At 41.9% G+C, this 21,983-nt stretch overlaps 1 protein-coding gene across 1 annotated transcript in view; it reads right to left on the bottom strand.

The window, feature by feature from the left end:
- Window positions 1-14,167, bottom strand: part of LOC123031250 (synuclein alpha interacting protein) — a 114,846-nt gene extending 100,679 nt beyond the window's left edge. The window contains exon 1 of the mRNA XM_044445959.1: window positions 14,008-14,167. The gene's annotated coding sequence lies outside the window, so the exon portion shown is untranslated. The remainder of the gene's footprint in view (window positions 1-14,007) is intronic.
- Window positions 14,168-21,983: the final 7,816 nt, after the last annotated feature.

The raw sequence follows: 21,983 nt of genomic DNA, 5'->3' as shown, positions 1-21,983 counted from the left end.
ATCTAGGGTTTATTTTTCAAACCAGCTCTTTCAATTGAGTAGAGAAACAGATTGGTAACCAAATGAAGCTGTTATACCATGGGAGTTTAGTTTCCTAAAACTGGCCCTGTTAAACAGTCTGGCTACAGCATTCTGAACAAGCTGAAATTTCTAAACATTCTTCAAAGACTGTTCCATGTAGAATCCATTATGGTAATCCAAACAAAATGTAAGTCAAGGCACCAGATCTGACATGCTCTGAATTTTCTGTTCTCTTGGCTTTTATTCTTGCTGAATTTCCAGACTTGTATTTACCTCACCAACCCAGATCAAGAAGAGAGGTGGTGGGAGGGTGGAAATGGGGGAACTTCAGGAGAAAAATGGTAGGGGATATATTAAGGTTTACCCATCTACCCCACATCCCAGAATCCCAAACCTGTGTTTATCTAGCAAACAGTGTCTCTAAATCCTGAGAAGGGACTCCATCTGTGGGATGAATTTCAGGGGGAAATCTTTGGCTGGCACTTCATGGAACTTCTCTGCTACAACTTGCCCTTCTAGCAAGGGAGACGTAGTGGTCGCTATTAATGTCATCCAGACTTGAGATAATCCATTTATTTTGACTCCTGGTCCATGAAATATCTTTAAACGGAAGTCCTAAATTATAAGAAAAGTTCATTACTATGCACACAGTCATCATTATTGTATCTACAAGTAACAGCTCTGCATTCAGAATATTTAATGCATACCTTATTTTAACTTCATTTTTCTCCAGCTTTCAGGTGCTTCCATGTAGACTATAACAAAGCTCATTCCCTTCACAATTAAATTCATACTAGCATTTTTCCAGTGCATAGTGTGATCGATTTGTATGAAACAGCAACTTGTCAAACATAAATTCTAAGGCCATCTTGCTTTAAACATGGCAGAACATTTGGAGACTGTCGAAAATATGACGACATCCTTGAAACCTAAGGGACTTATAAGGCCATCAAGTGCAACTCATATTAAGGCAGAGTTGTCTATAGTCAAGAGTGACTAGAAAACTAGTTACTAAGACAAAAATGATATCGAGAAAATTGCTAAAACATGCATATGTAACCTTTTAATCCATCTGTTAGTGGTATATCATATTGACCATTCATTCAAAGATCTGACAGCTTTTGGAAAAATATCGAGGTATGATAATTGGGCTTCCAAGAATGTGTTCTTGACTGCTTGCAAATGTAAATCTATATCATCATAATTAAATTTTAAAAGTTATGAGTTATCATGATCTGTCTCTGCATATTGAACTCTTGAATCCTTACTGTTAAAAATATAGGCTTATGGAGGCTATTTGGGACTAAGTCTGACAGGAGTAATTTATACAGAATCAGAGGCCTCTTAAGTGCAAAAGAGAGTATGTGTTACTACCTTATCATTGTCTTGCGCAGACCCAGTTTTTACATGCCTTCTGTATCCAAAAAGTATGTGGGCTGCTCTCTCAGCTGTGACTTGTTTTTTGGATTTTGAGTCTGGATCCTCTGCTAAGGTATACACAGGGCTTTATTGTGCTATCACTCTGTTTTATTCACATACTTTTACAGGAGTTCAGGACAAAATTGCCTTCAATTTGTGACCTTCTCTTGTTTCCTAAACACTTCTTCCACCATGTTTCTTACCACAGAAAATCCACTAAGGAGGGAAACTTAGACTCACTGCACAATGACTTTTGAATGGTAGCATTAGGAGTCATCTTTCTGGAGCACTCCAAGTCAGCATTATTCCAATCCGATCCAGCTTTTTTCCCTTGAGATCATTTGCAGTTGCTCTAGGTTGAAGGCAACTTTATCCAGTCTTAAATCTCAGTAAGGGCACATACTTATTTGTGACCAGGCCTTGAAGCAGGCAATTGACAATTTTTTAAAATAGTAATATAGGAACAGTGCAAAAGACCTGGAAAACTGTTCATTCACTGTGGATTCTTTGTGCATTGTTGACATCTGATTTCTCAACCCTAATTAATTTAAGTATATATTTGTGGATACCAACAAAAATTCCACTCTACTGAGTTTATACTGTGCTTCAAGTATGAGGGCCCCATAATGCACATTTGCTTACATTTGGCCTAATCCTTCGACATGATGCTGTCCCACTCAAGCACTTTTTTTGCAGCATAGCCTTGGGACCTAATCCTAAAGAGTTTTTAAAACATATAAATCTCATTCATTTCACTGGAATGAGACTAATTCTTACTGCAGTCTTGCACAGTTCCTGTTGATTTGACCACGGCTTCTGTAGCACATATTCCTGGAACATTCTGTTTATGAATTTATGCCAAAAAGAATGTAATTTATCCAGGTTTGCCTTATTGTTATTCTTCCAATTTTGACAGCATTATGTAGTTGTTTTAATTTTAATTTTCCCAATTTCCAAGGGCTTAAAAACAGCTAAGTCAACAGCATTTCTAAAAATTCCATTAGCACTTTCATCATGCTGACAAATTAATCTTGGGCATCTTGAGCCACTTCAAAAGTAATTCTCACTGGGACCTCCGTTTCATGTTACACCAGGATTATGAATGCGACCTTAACTTTCTAAAAAGACATATTCAACCTTGCATGGGAGGCTTTATACTGAAACTGAAATAGTATGACCTGAATCAAAGTTTCATATGCAAGCTGATGTATACATGGCATTTTCAACAAAGCTTCCTCACTTACTCCAGTATCAGAGGTATCTCCATGCAGACGGAACAATCCCTAAGGCTTTACTTACTGTGAATGATGACTTTTCGGCTTTCCAGGAAGTTCTGTGGCTTCATCTTGAGTTACCCTACCATAATATCCAAATGAAGAGCTAACTGTAATCTTAATCCTAACAAGAGAGCAACTCAGTGCAAATTACTACTTACCCTGGCCATTTTAACCACTGTTCAATAGAATCTGTAACTTGTCTGAACCTGAAGGTATTGCTGCTCACCCAACCTATTACTGAATCTGGGCACCTTTCCAACACTGTCTCTGATGATAGCAGCTTCATGTAAATGTTAAGACCAAATAAAATTATGGATAAAGCAATGGAACTATCCAATGCACCATGGGACAAGCACAAAGATGTCCAATACCAGTTCCTACTGCATTCTATCAAGCAATACCAAAGCAACCAGAGCTTCATGACCAAAACATCCATGCCAGAATGACAATCTAGAACCATGTTGTGGTCCATCTAAACAAATAAGATATCCAAGAGAATCTGTAGGGTCACACTTCTCCATCATTGACTTGGCATACATTTTTCAATGTGAGCTTAAGTGGACTCTGGGGGATGGTGGAGGACAGGAAGGCCTGGAGGAATGTTGTCCATGGGGTCGCGATGGGTCAGACACGACTTCACGACTAACAACAACAACAACAACAACAACAACAACAACAAAGTTTTTCAAAAGGGATTTACTACCAAACCCTGGCCAGAAGCCAGGTTACAATGGGTCCAGACAACCAACAAAAGCCAAAAGTATGTGCAGGTCAGCAACCACCATTCATCTGTGTACCTTCTCCAAAAAGGGGAGACTGGAAACTGGTCCATAGTTGGAGCAGTCTGTAGCACAGCAGATCAGTTAATGGTATCATAAAAAATGGGGCAGCCTGAGAGGTTGAGCACATGATTGCAGGAAACAAACATACTAGTACACAAATATAATGCATCTTAAAAGTCTCTTAGGATATTTAAACCATAAAATTTAGAATTTAAAAAAGTACTATGTTTCAGTCTATGAATTTTAAATGTCCCTGTAATTCACTTGTGCTTCATTTCTAAAGTAGTACAGCCATTATTGTTCAACAGATGCCAGCATCCCAGCATGCATAGAAAAACATCACATTTAGATGCACGCTTTAGGGGAAACAACTAGTAAACTTACAATTATTTTTTCATTGTTTGAAATTAAAACCGTCAAGTGCAATATAAAAATTGTCATCACAGTGTTCACACTACACTCATAGGAGTGTTCAAAACAACTTGTTACTATTGTTATCAAAACAAAACAAAAATGGTATTTGTATAGACCACAACAATATCTGTAGCAAACCCACAACAACTAAATCAAACTGATTGGCTTTAGGTAATTTTAGCCATATGCTGTTGGAAATATAACACTGGTATGTAGATGAAATTACAATACTGTATTTGAGGTGAGCAACTGATTGCATTACTAGCAAACATTTTATAGTTTGTATTTCTCCATTAAACCAGCTTTATTATTATAAATTGGTAAAACATATTGTGCATGTAATACAATTTGTAAGTATCAATAACCTAGAGCATAATTCTGTCTCTTGTAAACAGCTGTCTACGCAGAGTTAGGATGGGGCAGAAATGCTCCTCCACCAGCAGAGAAGCCCCCTGCTGGTCAGGTGCCTGCCAGCCTCAGAAGCTCTTGGTTCATGGTGTATACATCTAGTGCTGATGGTACTCCCGCTGATCACAAGCCCCTTACTTGGATGATCTGAGATGGGGATGCACTGGAGGTACTCTTGGATCTGCGAGATCCAAAGTGCATTTCTTCTGTCAAGAGTGCCCTGGATTAAATGCATCAGCTGTGCCAAATTCAAAATGTTTAAATAATGAAGTTCTACTGAGATTTGCAGGCCTCTTTGCCCCACCCTCTCCTGTCAATTAATATTAATTTTTCTTTACATTCTGATAGAAAAATCACTTACATTTACAAATAACAAAAAGCAGTAACATTCAATTTGTCTTAACCTCATTTTAATTAAATAATTGCTGTTTTCCTAGCATGTATGCCATATACATATCTCACTTAGAAATCCATCTAACTCAACAAGTAACTGTATACACAAACAAATTAAAGTTGAGAATATGCACACAATATGGCCAGGGTGCAGAATCAGAGCTTGTAATGGGGATGTAGCCCTGTTTACTAACTAGGATTTGAGTCTGAATATTCATGATTATAGATACCAGTTCATCAAAGAATGTATGGGAGCACCATGGCTCCATCTATTTCTGCTAGAAAGCAGCATCTATATCTAGGTAGATGCTGAATTAGATACACCTCTCTTGAATGAGATGCTTACATGGGGCTGTTCTGTGTAGAAGAATTTGAATCATTAGAGTTGGCCCAAGGCCCATTCATGTCTACTGAAAAATCATGCATGTACTTAGTTCTTTGTCACTGAAATCAACGGGACTTAAAAGTAATTAATCCTGGCAAGATTGTTCCCTGTGAATTTTACTCCTAACATGGACAAAGCCCAAGTATTTCAGCTTAACTATCTTATATAAGGAATGGTTGGATAAAAAGTTGAAGAGTTGGCTCATTCTTTAACTTATTAAAACAATCAATCAACTATTTCAAGCCAAGGTTAACATTAGTAAGCTACAGTCTGACCAACCCTAACAAAACGTGCACGCCCATCCCTATACACACAATAATAAGGATTCCCAAGCAGTTACTTTTTGTCTTCATGTCTGTCACTTGATGGGCATTAATTTCCTTCTGGGAACAATTGGTCATGGGAGATAAACTGCAAGCACAGTCATGGATGAATGGATGACTCCCCTTCATTCTCTCACTGAAAAAGCAGAAGTGCTTTCTGCAAGAAGAGAGAATGAATACCACACATCACAAAAGGGTATCAATTCATTCAAGGATATCAATTCAGGGCATGTCTTGACAAGCAGTTTTTCACACAATCTGTTATGAGACAGTCAAAAACTCAACGCTGTGTCACTCTTTGAGTCTGTTTTCTGCTTTTTTCATTAAAAAGCTTGCATCTCATTAAAGGGCTAGAAGCTTCCATGCTCTTTAACAGAGATCTTAATTCCTCCAAATCTTCATTGCAATATTTGCTGTGAGAAAGCATGCAATTCTGGGTACAGAACACATATAGAATCAAAGACCTGGATGGCCTAGAAGGTGATCGGGTCCAACCCCCTGCTGTGTAGATCACCCATTTACACCATCCCACTCAGATGACTTTCCAGTTTCTTTTTGAATTTCTCTTCCGTGGGAGAGCCCGTGAGCTCTCTAGGAAACTGGTTCCACTGTTGTATTCCTCTGACAGGAAACTTTTCCTGATATCTAGCCTGAATCTATGTTGCCGCAACTTGAGTTGATTATTCTGTGTCCTACGCTCTGGTGTCAACAAGAAGAAATCTTGACCTTCCTCTTTGCAACAGAGGTACATTTGTTCTCTCAGCTCTCAGGGCTGAACATGTCCATTTCTCTCAGTCTCTCCTCATAGGGCAGTGTTTCCAAACCCTGGGTCATTTTTGTTACCCTTCTCTGGAAGCTTTCTAATTTTTCTGCATCTTTTTAAATTTTGGTGCCCAGAACCAAGTTAGATTCAAGAGTGAAATTAAATTAGATTTAAAATGACAAGCCCTGTTATGGAGAAATAAACAGAGAAAAGAATATTCAGGAAGAATATCTTCTAGGTGTGCTTTCTAGATTTAACTCAGATAATGTAGACTTAACTCAGATGTTAATCAAGTGCTTAACTCAAATTAATACAATGCTTAGCTATTTCTTACAGAAGTTGGATTCACATTTCACATTCACCTAACTTCAGTGTATCCTTTTTTCCTTCATCAAGCACATGGTTAATTGCAGTGTGTAAGCCAGGAACCTTGAGAGTTTAGGGCACCCACTTTCCTGATTAGAAAAATTAGAGAGAGTCTATGTTACCACACAAATTGCTGCAAGTGGCCTCTTCAGATTTTCATGTTAGATGTGAGTATATACACAGCTATACCACTTATGTGAAAGGAGGAAAAAAGTGACCCGTATATAGGAAGCAAATAAAACCTTTCTGATAGTCTTGAAGGCAGAATCAACATTTCTTCCCACCTATCAACTGAGCATGCATTAAAGGGCCATGCTAAGGAAACTGCTGTCCATGATTCAACATTTCCTGTTCCCTTTGTAATGGCTTGGTTATTAACTGAATTCTAATTAATGGATGTGAATTCATACTCACTGATACCCAGTTCACATGTAATAACAACCCATGGACTCCCAAGGAGGAGTGGGAGAAAGCTGATGGGCTCACCCAAAACTTCCACTTTTACTCAGCAACCCACAAGCAGCTCTATTGTAGGTTGCTGAGTATGCCATCCAAACCCAGATCACTGGGTTGTGCAGGGGCTAAACAAGTGAGTGGTTAACCCCAAAAAAGACTATGGGTTAACCACCAGTGGTCTGGGTTTGGATGGTAATTTAAGCAATTTATGTCAGAGCCACTCGTGAGTTGCTGAGTAAAAGCAAAAGTGATGGCACACAACTGGCAACATGCCTGCTTTTTCCTTCTCATCCCTGACAGATCATGTGTTGTTTAGCCCATGGGCTGCCAGTTATAAGAGTAAGAAAGAAAACAGATTGACTTTAGCTTTAAAAAAGTGTGCTTAGTTGCTTGCTAGCTGTTCAACCCCTATTTCTCAGAATAATGAATGTTATAAAAACCCCAATACACCCCCAAAGATAACTAAGTCTGGAATGCTGTCATGGTACTTCCCATTGTTCAAGGAAGCTAGAAGCATGAATCAAATTAATTTCTCATTTTTCATGTACAATCAACACATCTTTCCTTGTAATACTCAGATGTTCACAATATCTGGCTGGCCTTAAACAGGAAGGCAAAATTAGTGCCTGCTACCAATGTTCTTCCTTTCCAAAGGGGAAATGTGAAGTTTTGGTTGTGAAATCACAATAATTTGGAGTGTAATTTACGAATCTTCAAGGTGCAATACAATTGCAGCAACAAGCTCTATCATTCTTCCCAGGTCTAAGTTACTACAATGAACCTCAGCAAGTTTCAGAAAGCAGTCTCGTATTAGTTCTTTCCAAACCTTTGTGAAGACACCCCAGGATCTATCAATGACCCATCCTTCTCCAGGCTTTGTTCTCATCATTGGTAAGCTGGCAGAAATAGTTGTAAAAGTACTTTTACTGATCTTCCTGCGAAGTGTTCTATTTTCTAAACACTCTTTTTTTAACACTCTGTATCTTAGCTAGGCAAAGATGATTATTTCCCTCAGATCATAATGCATTCATTTGTGAAACGTAGATATGACAAAATCAGATAAACCTATTGCATATTTTTGTAGCATTATTAGGTTCTAATAGAACTAGATTCTTCCTTGTTGGTATTTTTAATTAGATGGTAATTCCGCCATGCCAATTCTGAACTGTCTAGATATTTCTAAATTTTCTTTTTTCATTTATATTTGGCTACTATATCCTTTCTACTGCACAATGCATGCTCTATTTATCTAACTTAATGGTACATGCATGCCATGGCATGGTGTGATCACATATTATATAGCTTAGATTGTTCTTAAGTTATGGCACTGTGAAAGTTGCCATAATACTTCTTTGTGTCAGTGGATCCAATTGATTGGCTTATTATCAAAGGAACCACAATATTATGTAAATAACCGTAAGCACATCAAGAATGTTCATGTCACTGCTAGCTCTCATTGGGAATGACTGAGATAGGACATGGTGTCTTTCTGTTGGTTGTGTTGATCCATATGGTAAGGATTCTCACATTATAGCTGCCTCATGGGTTGAGTGACCCACAGATGAGCTGGGCAGAATATAAGGATTGATCCTGACATACTTAACAGGAACTTCTCAAACAGTGAGACAAGGCCAGGCCTGACCTTTCTTTCCACTCATTACATATAAAAGGTCTACTGTGAACATCATGGAATTGTTCAAGTGTGGTCTAGTCATCATCCTAATGAATATATGGGAAGGCCAAAGGCCACCTTGCTAGGCAATCCTTTCATCGTCATTGTCATCGTCATCATCAAAACACTGGTACCTTCTTTTCCTTCCAAAGGGGGCTGATAAGTGTTGCTTTATCATCACAAATAACTCTGCATAGTCAGTAAAGCTATGAGATAAGCCTAAGGCTCATGTACAGCAAACTCAGGAGTCAACAGGTGGTGGAACATGGAAAGATCACACAATTATGATCCTTCCTCAGTGACTTACCTGCACAGATACCTTTGCATGCACACCTCACATCCTAGGACTCTTAAAAATCAACAGTAACAACTGAGTATATGACTCTAGGTAAGACACAAATGCAGAAATACAACCGTGTGGGTAACCCTTTTTGGGCTTATGGGCACATTTGGCAAATTGAGAAACTGTCCTGGGCACCACCACAGAAGGGCAAGGGTCAGGAAACTGCCTAAAAGACTGGGCAGAAGGCAGAGGTGGGTTTTGGGCACCAACAAACAAGACAGATGAACCTACCATTTCCAGTGCCAACAGAAACCTATTTCACAGAAGGCAACTCTTCCTTTCCTCTCCCTAACCCCCTTAAACTTATTTTTTTTCCTTTTCCTCTTCAGTCTGGATCAGCCCCAGATTCCCTTTCTCACAAACACACATTCCAAATAGCCATCACTCCCATCCTCCATCCTTTTATCCACATGCAAGCACCCCATGCATCCATTGTACATGCATCCATTGTATACATTTGCATACACGCCTCTCTTCTCCTCCTCACTGAAAGCCACGAAACCCCACTCTTCTTCAAAATCCTTCCAAAGTCTACCCTAAACAGTTCCTACGCAAAGACCCCATCCATTCAGACATATAAGTACATGACCCTTCCCACCCCCTTCCAGGTCACTTCTGGCTGATTCCTTCAGTCCCCAGTGGTTCCCTGTTCCTCTCCCAAACACTCTTCCCTATTGACTTCCTGCTGCCTTCCTTGACCCTCCAGCTGGCACATGGCTGCTTCTCATAGTTCCTGCTATGCTCTCCCTAGTGTGCTGCACCTCTTTTTAGCCCCACCCCCAGGTTAGCAGACAGAATGATAGGAGCCCTTTCTACCCCCCCCTTTTTTTTATGGCTGCACCCACTGCAAAGGAAAGTATCAGCCTGCAGCTGCCTGCCATTTTCATTTCTTAAGAATGACATATGATCTAGAGGCTTTCATGGGAAATGAAAATGGCAGCTGCTAGAGAACTTCACTTTAAAGTGGTCCTAGCTGCCATTAGGAAAATGTGTATGTGAGTTAAAGTAGGAGGAGCACGGCATGTCAGTGGGTACCAAGAAAGGTGTTTGGGGGTGTCTTGGTGCCCATGAGCACCATGTTGCCAAACCACTATGATCTTGCATCCAAAATGTGGAATCCAGACTTAAGGCTTACACAGTCCCCCTGTTCCAGAGCAGTTTGGCTTTCTAAACATGACTTTTGGTGACATGTTGGTTGCCACACAGTGAACTGCAGAGATGAACAAAGATCTTAAATTGGAATTCCCATGTCCAAACAGAACAATTTGATTATAAAATAAAGATCAACAGACTGGAATGAGTTTGCACCTACCATGTGGCACAGTCAGAAATAATGAATGCCATGTATACAACAGTATGTTACTAGCAGAGGTGCAGAACAAAAGAAAAATATACCACAACAGGGGTACATGTTACAAATCAGTACTGCATGGTTTAAGAAATACATCAAGAAAATAATCCGCATAACTCAAGTAAGTAAGACATGCTATAACTATATAGGGAAGTGAGAATGCCCTTTTGGTTGCTAGACAACTGAAAAAAAAAACATCTGTACTACAAAAGAGTAAGCACTGAACATAAATAAAACTGCAAACAAACTGAAGACTTATTCTGCATTAAACTGGAATTATTATCTCCTTCTGACTCATAATGCCACTGTTTTAACTATATTCTAGAAGACTCAGGTTTTGACCACATGGTTTGAGCAACTAACCTGCCATAGATGGGCTTGAATAAAGGTTTTAAGTGTGCCTCATACTCAATTTTTCTTCTACATAAAATATGGCATAAAGGTGTCATCCTGCTCCCTGAGTAGCTCACTACTCATTTCTTAATGTATCAAGGGTTTTTTTAGACCAATAGAAACACTCCCATGGGCAAAATAAATAAATAAATAAATAAAATGCAGCCTTGAACTCCAAGGAAGATAAGGAGCCATGGATTTAACTGCTATCGAAAAAGCACTGCTATATTGTGGCATTCCTGCACTCAGTTCCACATAGAAGTCAATGAGTTTGAAGTGTAGGTAATGGCATCAAATTACAGCTGAGGTTTTCTGCCTCTTTTCTTTTTCATAAGTAACAACAAGAGTAAATCTATTTCCAATTCTCTTTTAAATTCTCATATATGTAAGCTGAATATATTCAGTATTTACAATACTCTTCCCTTAAGAGATATCTGGATCAGACAAGAACAGCAATGTTTGCACTGGTTCCATATTTCATGGAGAAATGGCACTCAAATAAATTTTACTATGGCACTTTCGAGATCTGACATCATGTATATGCTAATACTAGTAAAGCCACCCATATCCAGACCGATTTTCATTAACAGAATACTACACCAGGCTGGCTCCTCTTTTGCTTTTATTCTTTAGAAGCCTCAACATTCGTGTTCTTGGATTGGCATCTGTCAACCACAGGCTGATTAGATTCTTGTTGCTCCCTTAAAAACCCAAGGAAATAAAAAAGAACAGCAGGACTATGGCATGTTCCCTCACCAGTTGTTCTCATGCAAGCAAAACATACAGCAGGAAAAAACAATTATATTTGAAGGTTTTGCTCAAATACCATTGAACATTGTCAACCGTGGTTATTTCTGAGGACTCCTTCACCGCACAGCAGACTATAGCAAAGAATGCTAACATTTCCTGTGGAAACTACTTTTTGCCAGTAATATCCCACTGTTCTCCCACCCTTAAAATGTTGTGGGTTTCAAACAAACGAACACCATTAGGTAGAATATGGTATTTTGATAATAGATACAAGGAAATGTTTGCTCTGCTCACCACCTTGCAGACATTTTCTTTAAATCACACACACAACACTAGGAGAGGAAACTAAGGGAAGGGGGGGTTGTGTGCATATGCAGGGGGGAACGATTCACCAGAGCACTGTAAGAAGCTGTTGCCCCACAGAAAAAGGTGCCTTGCAGATGTCAAAGTTCGGAGTTATAAATGAGAGGGAGGAAGGAGTGCATTAAAAAAGCCTTCATTGATCTCTAGTTTTGGGTTGCTAATTTCTAGCTGTTACCTGGTTATGCACGGCTTCAAAGTAGTTTACGAACCTCTCTCTTGCAGAGTGCATGGCTATATAATCCTTCTGCACCCTGGAGAGATAAAGACACCTCTCCCTCCCTCCCTCCCTCCCTCCCCCGCTCGCTCTCGCTCCCTCACACACCCCTTTCCCTTCTCTGGCTGAGAGCCTTCCTTGCTGCATGCGATGTTCAGTCCCATTTTGGCTATCCAGTTTTATTCAGAGCCCTCCGGACTGGCAGGAAACTGCTCCACACGAACAGAAAGCTCCGCGGAAAAGAAAAGAGGGTACAAAAGAGGAGGCAAAAGAGCCCAGAAACGCAGGCAGCAGGAGGGACCCTCCGCCCCGGGAGCAGCAGCTGCTGGTGCTGCTGCTGGCGTGAGACTCCCTCTGTTCAAAGAGCCCCTCAGCTGCGGCGTTACTATAGAGACATCACCGCCAAAGCGATTCCCGTTAGGGCGAGTCTCTCCCGCAGACCCCGAGAGGGGCAGGGGCGGCGGGGAGTCCCACGCAAGCCCTCCTCGTTTCGGCGCCTCCGCTGCCGCCTTCCCCTCCATGCAGACAGCCGAAGGGGCGGGCGCCCCAGTGCAAACTTGTGGCAGCCGCTCGAGCTTCCCCTTCGCTTCTTCCCTCAGGTGGAAGTTGCACTCACCCTGCCGGGGCTCCCTCCTGCGTCTCCGCCACCTCCAGGGACTCACCGCCGTTGCGCCGCCAGCTCCCGCTTTTCCTGCCGCTGCTGCCGTCTGCCTCCTCCGGCACAACGCGGCCCGGGCAGGTTTGGGGACGCGAGCGCCGGCTTCTCCTCGGCTGCTTGCGTCACAATAAAGCCGAGGCCATTCCCCACGCCGGGAATTCGGGGGGCTGGGGAGAAGGGAGGGGGCGGCCACGTGACTTCAAAGGGAGGCCCTGAGGGAGGAGGAGGAGGAAGGGCAGACAGAGCGGTGGTGGTGGTGGTGGTGGTGATGGTCAAGCGGACGCGCTCGCTCGCTCCTGCTCTCGGCGCGGAGCGCGAGCGTCTGGAGCTTCCCCACCCGGACAGCCCTTGATGCCGAAGCAGCCCCTCGAAGCCCCCTCCCCGGGCCGCCCCTCACCGGCCACGCGCTCCCACTCTCTCCTACTCATTCGCCCGCTGCTCACTTCTTCGCTCTGCCCCCCCGTCACACACACACACACACGTACGCTCCTCGCCCCCCCGCCCCCCGGCTCCGCGACACACGTTCTGTTGCGCTCTCGCTCTTTCTCGTCTTTCCTGGCCTTTCCCGTGTTATTCCTCCTTCGCCCAGCTCTCCAGCTTTTCTTTGGCACGCATTCCTTTACAGTCCTCTTCCTCTCTGTTGCACAGCACCCCCCTGGTCCTGGATTTTTCTCTGACACACTTTCCATGTGCGTCCATCTGACACACTTTCTTCCATCTTTCTTTCTCTGACATTCCTCTTCCTCTCCTGCTCCATTCACACACTATTTTGGTTCCTTCGGGCGTTTTTCTTTCTTTGCTCTTCCTGTCATTTTATCCCCTCCCACCCTGTATTCTGTATTGTATTCTAGTTTCTCCATCAGTTTTTCTTCCTCTCGACCCCCTTTTTTCTTGACCAGGCTGGTGTACATTCCCTCCACGTGACTTCTCTTCATGGGAGAGGGTCCTCATCAGAATGAAACATCAAGAAACATATTTTTAACATTCCTACTTATGCTACTGTAGAGATAAAGGGACACTGGTTATGGTCAGTGAAGCTACCACATTCTAGAAAAGGGGGCAGCCCCTTAAAATAGGAGACATATCCCAAACCTGCATGTAAACCTAAGTAGCCTGGTCTAGCACAATTGCCTGTGCCTTAATTAAAGCTTTCCTCCTCTCTCAGGAGTTGACAGAAGTGTCCAGGGCTGGCCTCAGCTGTTAGGAGCTGCCTGTCTTGGCCCACGTCCAAGATATCCTTCTGGCAGTATACAAACCATTTACATGATGTGGCTTCGGATGCTTCCACACGGCTCTACCCTTTAAGAGCAGCTCCCATCCTATTCACAGTGCCTCCAGGCAGGACTCCGCATTGGCTGTCTACACGGGTGCAGCACCGTATCCGCAAAGAGATGTTTCAATATTGCAGCCACATTTTTCAACAAGTTGCCCTGTTGCTTTCAGTGCTTGTCTCACTTAGTGGCGCAATGAAACTGCAGCTGCGGGAAGTACAGGAAAAGCCTTATCAGCTCCTGTTTCAGTGCTCTTTTCAGCTTCCTGATGCTGTGATTAGTCCACAAAGAAGGCGGAGACTCCTCCATTCATCCTGGTGCCTTCTCCTGGCTTGTGTTGTTCCATATTCCCTTGAGTAGCCCCATCTGCACTGATTGCCGAAATGACTCAATATTGTACAATGCCTTTACTATATTGATGCCCTGCTATATGCTGTGGAAAATCCTATCACATAATATAAGCTTCAAGAATTGCATATTAATGTTCTTGCTTGGAAGAGAAATGTAGTGTCATATGCGCGCACATGCGCGCACACACACTCTCACACCCAGGGCTCTGAAACAGCTTAAGTGATCAGCATCTCTAAAATGTCATTTGAAAATCCATGTGTCTGGGGAGAATGAAGTGAATTCATTAACCCAAGCTATTCATGAACCTTGGAATTCAGACTTTAATTCCTCCAAAGTCCTTCATACTATTTTGCTGACTGGCTATATAGACTGGAAAGCCCTCTAGGACTTCAGAGCCACTTAATCACTTAGGGGCAAGCCATGGCCCATGGGCCACATGGAGTCTGCAGCGCCATTTCCCATTCTCCAGGTAATTTTCTTCTGCTTCTCCCTGCTGCTGGATGATTAGTATGAAAGCAAATGAGGAGTGCACCAGCTTAAACACTCCCATCCCTGTGCACTGAGGTGTGTGTATATGTGTGTGCGCGTGTGTTTACTTTTGTTTGAGAGAGAAAGGGAGGGAAAGCCAGGCGCCATCCACTATTACCCTTGGCATGCAGCCTTGGCATGCCATTCATTACTTTATGTGGCCCCTGAGGGCAAAAAGAATGCCTACCCGTGCACTAAGCCAATGACAAGCAGAAGGGCCACAGCTGCTACACTTTCCATTATCACTGCATTACGTCATCAGAACAGACTTTTCCAGAAAATATTGATAATGTGATCAAGTGGAAGTATTTATGAGGAATTAGGAAGAGTCCAGAGGAGGGCAACAAAAATGACCCACAGTTTGGAGACACTGCCCTATGAGGAGAAACTGAGAGAACTGGGCATATTCAGCCTTGAGAAAGCTGAGGGGGGGGGGCATGATATCCCTCTATAAGTACCCCAAAGACTGTCACAGAGAGGAAGGTCAAGATCTGATACCAGAGTGTAGAACAGAGGTCCTCAAACTTTTTTGATAGGGGGCCAGTTGAAAGGCTGCAGTGACTGTTGCGGGCCGGTGAGGTGCCTTCAGGCATGCACGAGGCAGCATCGGGTGCGCGAGGTGGTGGCTCGCTCAGAGATCTCCCAGAGAGTTCAAAACCATCTAGTGAGCAAGCTCACCATCTCTGATTGAGCAAGCCACTGCCCCGCCGCTCGCATGGTGGCACAGGCCAGATGGATGGCCATGGAGGGCCGGATCCGTCCCGTGGGCCATAGTTTAAGGACCCATGGTGTAGGACATGGAATAATCAAGTCGAGCTGCGACAACCCAGATTCAGGCTAGATATCAGGAAAGGTTTCCTCACTGTCAGAGCAATATGGCAGTGGAACCAGTTGCCTAGAGAGGTCATAGGCTCTACCACACTAGAGACATTCAAGGTGAAAATGGACAGACATCTGAGTGGGATGGTGTGTAATTTAATGACCTGCAACAGCAGGAGGTTGAACTTGATGGCCTTCATGGCCCTTTCCAACTCTCCTCCCCCCCCCCCCATGTCTGTGTGTGTGTTCAGGGGAGGGTTGTATGACTGACTTTCCAGATTATTTGGTGCTTAAGATATTCTCCATGCAAAGGAACTGGTTTTTTGAAACCAGGCAGTTCTTATTCACATGGCCCCTTCCAACTCTACTATTCTATGATTACATGATTCTCAGTGATACCAAAGACAGAACTTTCATGGGGTTATTATGACTGGATTCTCAAACTTTTCAAAGCTGCTTGCTTTCTTCTTCATGGAACTTAATGAAGGCCACAGAGGAGGAGAAGCTGTCTCCAGCATCCTCAAGCAGTAAGAACATAATGGGTTAATACAACATTTGTACAAAGCAAAATGTATTTTCTCTGCCAGATCAGATCATAAATAAAAGAAGTTTTTTTTCCAAGCTGCAATTAATGAGTAGATGAGGATGATACTGCTTTGTTTGCTTTCAAATAAATATTGACTTTTTGGTTTATTTAGTACGGATTATCTGGTACATCTCGAGTGGCTATTTTAATTGGGCCATTTAAGGTAAAAAAAGGACAGAACTATATGGACAGAAAACTTCTACCTTGTCTCCATCCATCCCATTATAGTTAATGGCAAAACTTCCACTAATTGAATGGGTTCAACAGACATAAATCTTAGGATTGACAGAATAGTCTTCTGATTTGATTATCCTGGCAAATGTGTATTAATGCATTAATACCATAACTTGGTATTTAGGGCTTAGAATTGTAGGAAATTCTGGGGTGTGAGGAGGCCCCAGTCTGATTGCTAATCAAGAGGAGACCAAAGTATAGATCATATTTGAAGATGTTCATGAAAACATTTATCCTGGTTATCTGTGTTACTTTGCACAGGTTCCAGATTTGCATGATTTTGTGAAATTTGTGGAGTCATTCAGAAGCACAACAGAACAAGCAGGATTCTGAGTAGACTGATGATGTCCCAGGCACCCCACTGGGGTACAGGGAGTAATATGCCACTCTGTGCATCAAGAACTACGTTTTTCAAAGTTCCTTAATTGTAAGAGGATTTTCTTATGCAGAGATAGGAGGAACTAAAAGAGTCCAATAGCTGGAAAGAGCTGTAGGTCATAGTCATTGCAGCCAATGCTGCTGATGCTAGGATCTGCAGAATATATAGTAAACCAGTAGAGTAAACTGGTTCTAGATTCTAGAAAGAGGTAAAACTATCTAAGGGTGCCACCCAGTGTGGTTGCCCATAAATCTCTGAACATGGTAGATTACAGGCATGTAAACAAGCACAGGGAGGCATGGAGGCAGGGCCTGCCTCTGTGCTTCACCTGCCCTTCAAAACACACCAATGGTTGATTTCAGCTTCCTCTCCCTCTTAGCCTGCTTGCAAGGAAGAGAGGCCGAAGTACACCAGATTCCTTATATCCGGGCAGAACCTCACTCCTTCCAACCCTGACCCCCGGAACGCCCCTTCTCCCAGTGCCAGCTCCAAAGGTGCTTTGGTGACTTCAGAGCTGCAGCTGGAGAGGAAAGAACTCTTCAGAGCTCTAGCCCTGGAACACATTTCTGAGGTTGGAGCTTGGATCCTGGCCCTAGCAGCCATACGACTGCACTGTGAAGTTATTTATCCAGGTACCCTTGTCTAACTAACACATATATTTGCTATACTACTCTGTCTGGCTGTCAGTTGGGCACTTGAAAACATAAGAAATGCACTTCCTTTCCTAACTTCTTTAAAGAACACTAATAATGCCTTTTTCAAAACAAAGGGAAAAGAGGCAAGGAAATAATTACAAACTGGGTCCGGACCAACTTATGCTTGGTCACTTTGGTAATTTTTTAAAGAAAAATATTTTTGTATATATTATGCTACTATACCTCACCAACAAAATTAGGAAGGGTGGGATAATATAACAGACTTCTTTGATATAAGTGCTGCTTTCATTTTTAAAAGTAGGGATGCAAGCAGAGCAGTTTCAGAGAATGTCATACGGGTGTGCTAATGGGCAAAACCAGCAGGGGCTGGAGAAGGCTGAATCTGAGCAAGTGCTCACCAGGGCTTAGCTTTGGAAATGCTTTCTAGTGCCAGAGCATGCTGTAGAACACATGAATTAATAATAAACAAGAGGATAGCTTTGATGACATGCCATGTGCCTCGCTCCACAACCACAACCATGCCCACACACAAGGCTAAAGAACTTTCAAGGCATGCTTGAGCCTGGATATTCCTCAGTTTAGAAATTAAGCATGGGGACAATATACATTTTCTGATGGACAGGCAATATATGCTTCTGGGAGGTCTGGAATTCCTCCACTTGGTTGTACAACTAGTGCTATTGTTGCTGTTGTTGCATAAACCAAGCAGCAACATCAAGAAAATATGCTGTTTCGTCTTATATTAAATGTGCAAGTGCAAACGTATTACCTAATAGTAAATGGAAATGATGGAATCAGTAACCATAGTCTCTGTGGTCTACCACAAATAATAGTCACACTAGCTATTTTCTAGTTATGTAAGCACCTGATTCTAATGAAGCATATAACACATATTGATTATGAATGTGGTAGCACAGTTGTACAGCAGGATGTACAAAGGAAGGATCATGTGTCGTAATTTTAAGAGAGTACAGATCCTTATGTCAACATGCAAGTGGGCTCAGACTGCATGCGCTCATGCAAACAGGATGGTGCACCACCTTCTAGGTCATTCACTGTCCCTTAATACCTGCTTGAATTGAGGCCCACACACATACACAGCTGTATGTAGGTAGTGATGCACAGAAGACTTTAGAGATCACCTGAGTTACGTCAGGGGTCAGGACAACATGATTTGGCCTTGCTTGCTTGTTGAGATACATCAGTTCAAGAACTTCCCAAATGGGCTGACTGAATGTACTCTCAGTATCCAGTGACTAGAGTGGGACTCCAGGGAGATTTGGCTATTGGGTGATACAGATGCAAAAACAACACATTTCTGTATTTTTGGAGACCACTTTGTATTTTGGAGAAGTTGTGCAACGCTCAGGTAGCTTCCTAGTTATGGAATTCCTGGGGATTAACAGATTGACAGGTGCGTACTGTCTCAGTATAAAATACCGGTGGCATGAGCAGGGCAGCACGGCAAATCTGGGGACTGAAGAACAAGTGTGCTTTCCCAAAGTTCCCTTCAAGAGGGACATTTGGCCGTGGTTCTTTTCCAAACATATATGAGATTATACATTCCCACCTAATCATAAGGAATATACATGGTGCCTCATTGTTTTTCCTATGAGGTACCATAGTGTTGGCCAGGATATCATGTACAAAGCCAAAGAGAGATGAAAGACCGAAGTGTAGAATACTTGCACCAGTTGATAGGGAATGCAGGGGAAGGATGCTGTTATGCTGATGCCCATGCCTTCCCACAGGCACTTGGTTGGTCAGTTTAGGACACAGGATACTGGACTAGAAATGCCCTTGATGTGATCTAGTAGAACTCTTTTTATATTTCTAGTATGTTATTAACCTTTGTCAAGAAAAAAATGTTTTTAATGAGAAGTGAACAATAGCAAAATAAAATTGCACTTTTCTGAGATAGAGCACTAGACTTGGAAAATGCAGCCACCAATCCTGATTTAGCCATTAGTTCACTGGGTGGATTTGAGCAAAATCACTATCTTATAGCATCTTACTGCATCTGTAGAATGGCTATGATAAACTCTAGCATCCAAGGTACAGTGAGAAGACAGGATCACCTATTGTGCAAATGAAAAACAATATAAACGATCAAACATTAACAGTTTTTATGTGAAAATGGAAATAAATGGGATGTCTGTTGCCATCAATGTCCCATTTGTGAGTTTCCCTCAGGCATCTGACTGACTACTTCTTGGAAACAGAATGCTCAATATGATGGACTTTTGTTCTGAGAACTAAGGCATTTCTTAGTTCTTACACTCCAGCATTTTATAAAACATGGATTATATAGCTGCATGCATTAAACTAAAAATACCTGAAAATTACTAAACAAAATTCATCCACATCTGTTTAAAATAAAGCCAGGTTTCTTGGCTTTGTCAAAACCTTGGAAAGTACACATCTTGCTTCCTTCCAGAAGATACAGATGGAATTGGTGGCACCAATGTAATATATGAAGCACATTTCCATTAAATGAATGTTAACTGTCTTTGTTAGAAAACTACAGTTTATTTTATAGCTTTGAGAGTTAGCTGAAGTTAAAAATGTTGCTTGTGTCCAAATTTTGTCAATATATATTGGCTTTGACCCAGAATTGTTCCGCCTGCAGAAGATACCGCTAGTGGAATGAGACTTTAAATGTTCTCTTCCCTCTACCTCCCGCTCCACAGGCCTTCCAGATCTCCTCCAGAGATTCCCCTTATCCTCCAAAGCACATCCAGAAGGCACATGGTGGCTTCAGAGGAATGACAGAGCATGGAAGTCCTGTTCTGCCAGCACTATCCTCCCATTGATTGAATAGCAGTTCTGGATCGAATCCACTGTATATTGCCAAATATAAGCTAGCTGATCAATCCACTTACATGCTGCAGTCCTTTCTTTGTAGAAATAACATTTTCATAATGGAGTTAGCCTAGTAACGGATAATGTTTGGGTTCAGGCAACAAGAGAACCCGAAGTCTGAGCATGGGAAAACGTTGAACAGTGGATTCTTGTTGAAGCACAGAGATAGAATTGACTGAACCCAGCCATGCTCACAAACTATGGCTTGTTTACCAACAGAAGTTCACAACCTTGCTACAGACCGTAAGTACTTTTTATGGATTGTTCATGGTTAACAAATTATGATTTCTTTGGACAGCTGTGTTCAGACAGCACAACAACCTGCAGTTCAACAACAACTGAACTGGGTTCAATTGCAGTGGCAACCCATACTTAACCCATATTCAACCCTTGGGTGTGGGTTATCATGTTGTCTGAACCCAGTTATTACTTCATGGTCAAATCTCGTGATAAAGGAAGTGGGGAAAGAAACAATAAGTATTTAGTAAGTATTGTTTTGGCTGCACTAGATAGGCTCTTAAAATATGTTATACTATCACATCACAGTTTATACACGTATATCTTTACAAAACTTTTTTACCTAATCTAGATAAGGCCAGTTCCCTCCACCCCCATGATTGGAATGCCTTTTTCTATGCTTTCTTAGAATTTCCTACAGTATATCCCTTTCTTTGTTTGCTTGCTTTTACATTTCAAAACAGAAATCAGATATTCTTTGATTTTCTGTATCTGATGAGTAAATGCTGCTGAAACTCAAATAGCATGTGACACAAGCTAAGGTTAATGTTATGCACATAAAGGGTTTGGATAGCATTATTGTTAGCTGAGATGTTGATTATACATATATCCTATGTAGCACAACTAGAAATAATACACGATTTCTGACATTGGTTAATCAGTACTTCAAAACAATATTCTGAAATGAACACTCTTAGCTGAGCAGTCTGCCCACCTTGAGTATTCATTTAATGACCTTTCTACTGAGTGACGCAATAAAGGTCTTAAAGGCAATAAATAGCACATCATGGTATTATTTAAGTGAACATGGCAGCAGATTTATTTAACTTTGTCCTTTGAATATTATTAAGTTGCAGCTTTGACCCATCTCTGACCATAATAAATTCTACATTAGTAACATGAAGAAAGAAGACAACAATCCATAGAGGTATTCTTTAACTGCTATCCATTCCTTTTTTTGTGCAATCATGCTACTGTTATGGAAAGTAGCCTGAACTTCCAGGTTTGAATCCAACTACAATTGAACAAGGATTCTGCTAATACAATGAAACTTTATTTCTTCCTCCTCTACTTCTATTGGCTTTCGCACCATCCAAAATTCTGCCCGGGATGGTTTCCTAGCCGTCCACAGCAGATTTTGAGGGAGTACAAGGGCTACAGGGAGAGAAGGAAACAGTTCCTCCCAGTCCTGCTGGAATAAACAGTTCATCAACAGAATGGCACCACTGGACCCAAACCATAGGCAAATCTTGCTTCCCAATGGGACTTAGTTACAGCTGCAGGTGACATTCTTTCTACTTCTGAGCTT

Source organism: Varanus komodoensis, unplaced genomic scaffold, assembly GCF_004798865.1.
Source record: "Varanus komodoensis strain SLA01 unplaced genomic scaffold, ASM479886v1 scaffold5, whole genome shotgun sequence".
NCBI lineage: Eukaryota > Metazoa > Chordata > Lepidosauria > Squamata > Varanidae > Varanus > Varanus komodoensis.
The sequence above is the reverse complement of the archived record's forward strand: the minus strand, read 5'-3'. Positions and strand labels throughout refer to the sequence as shown.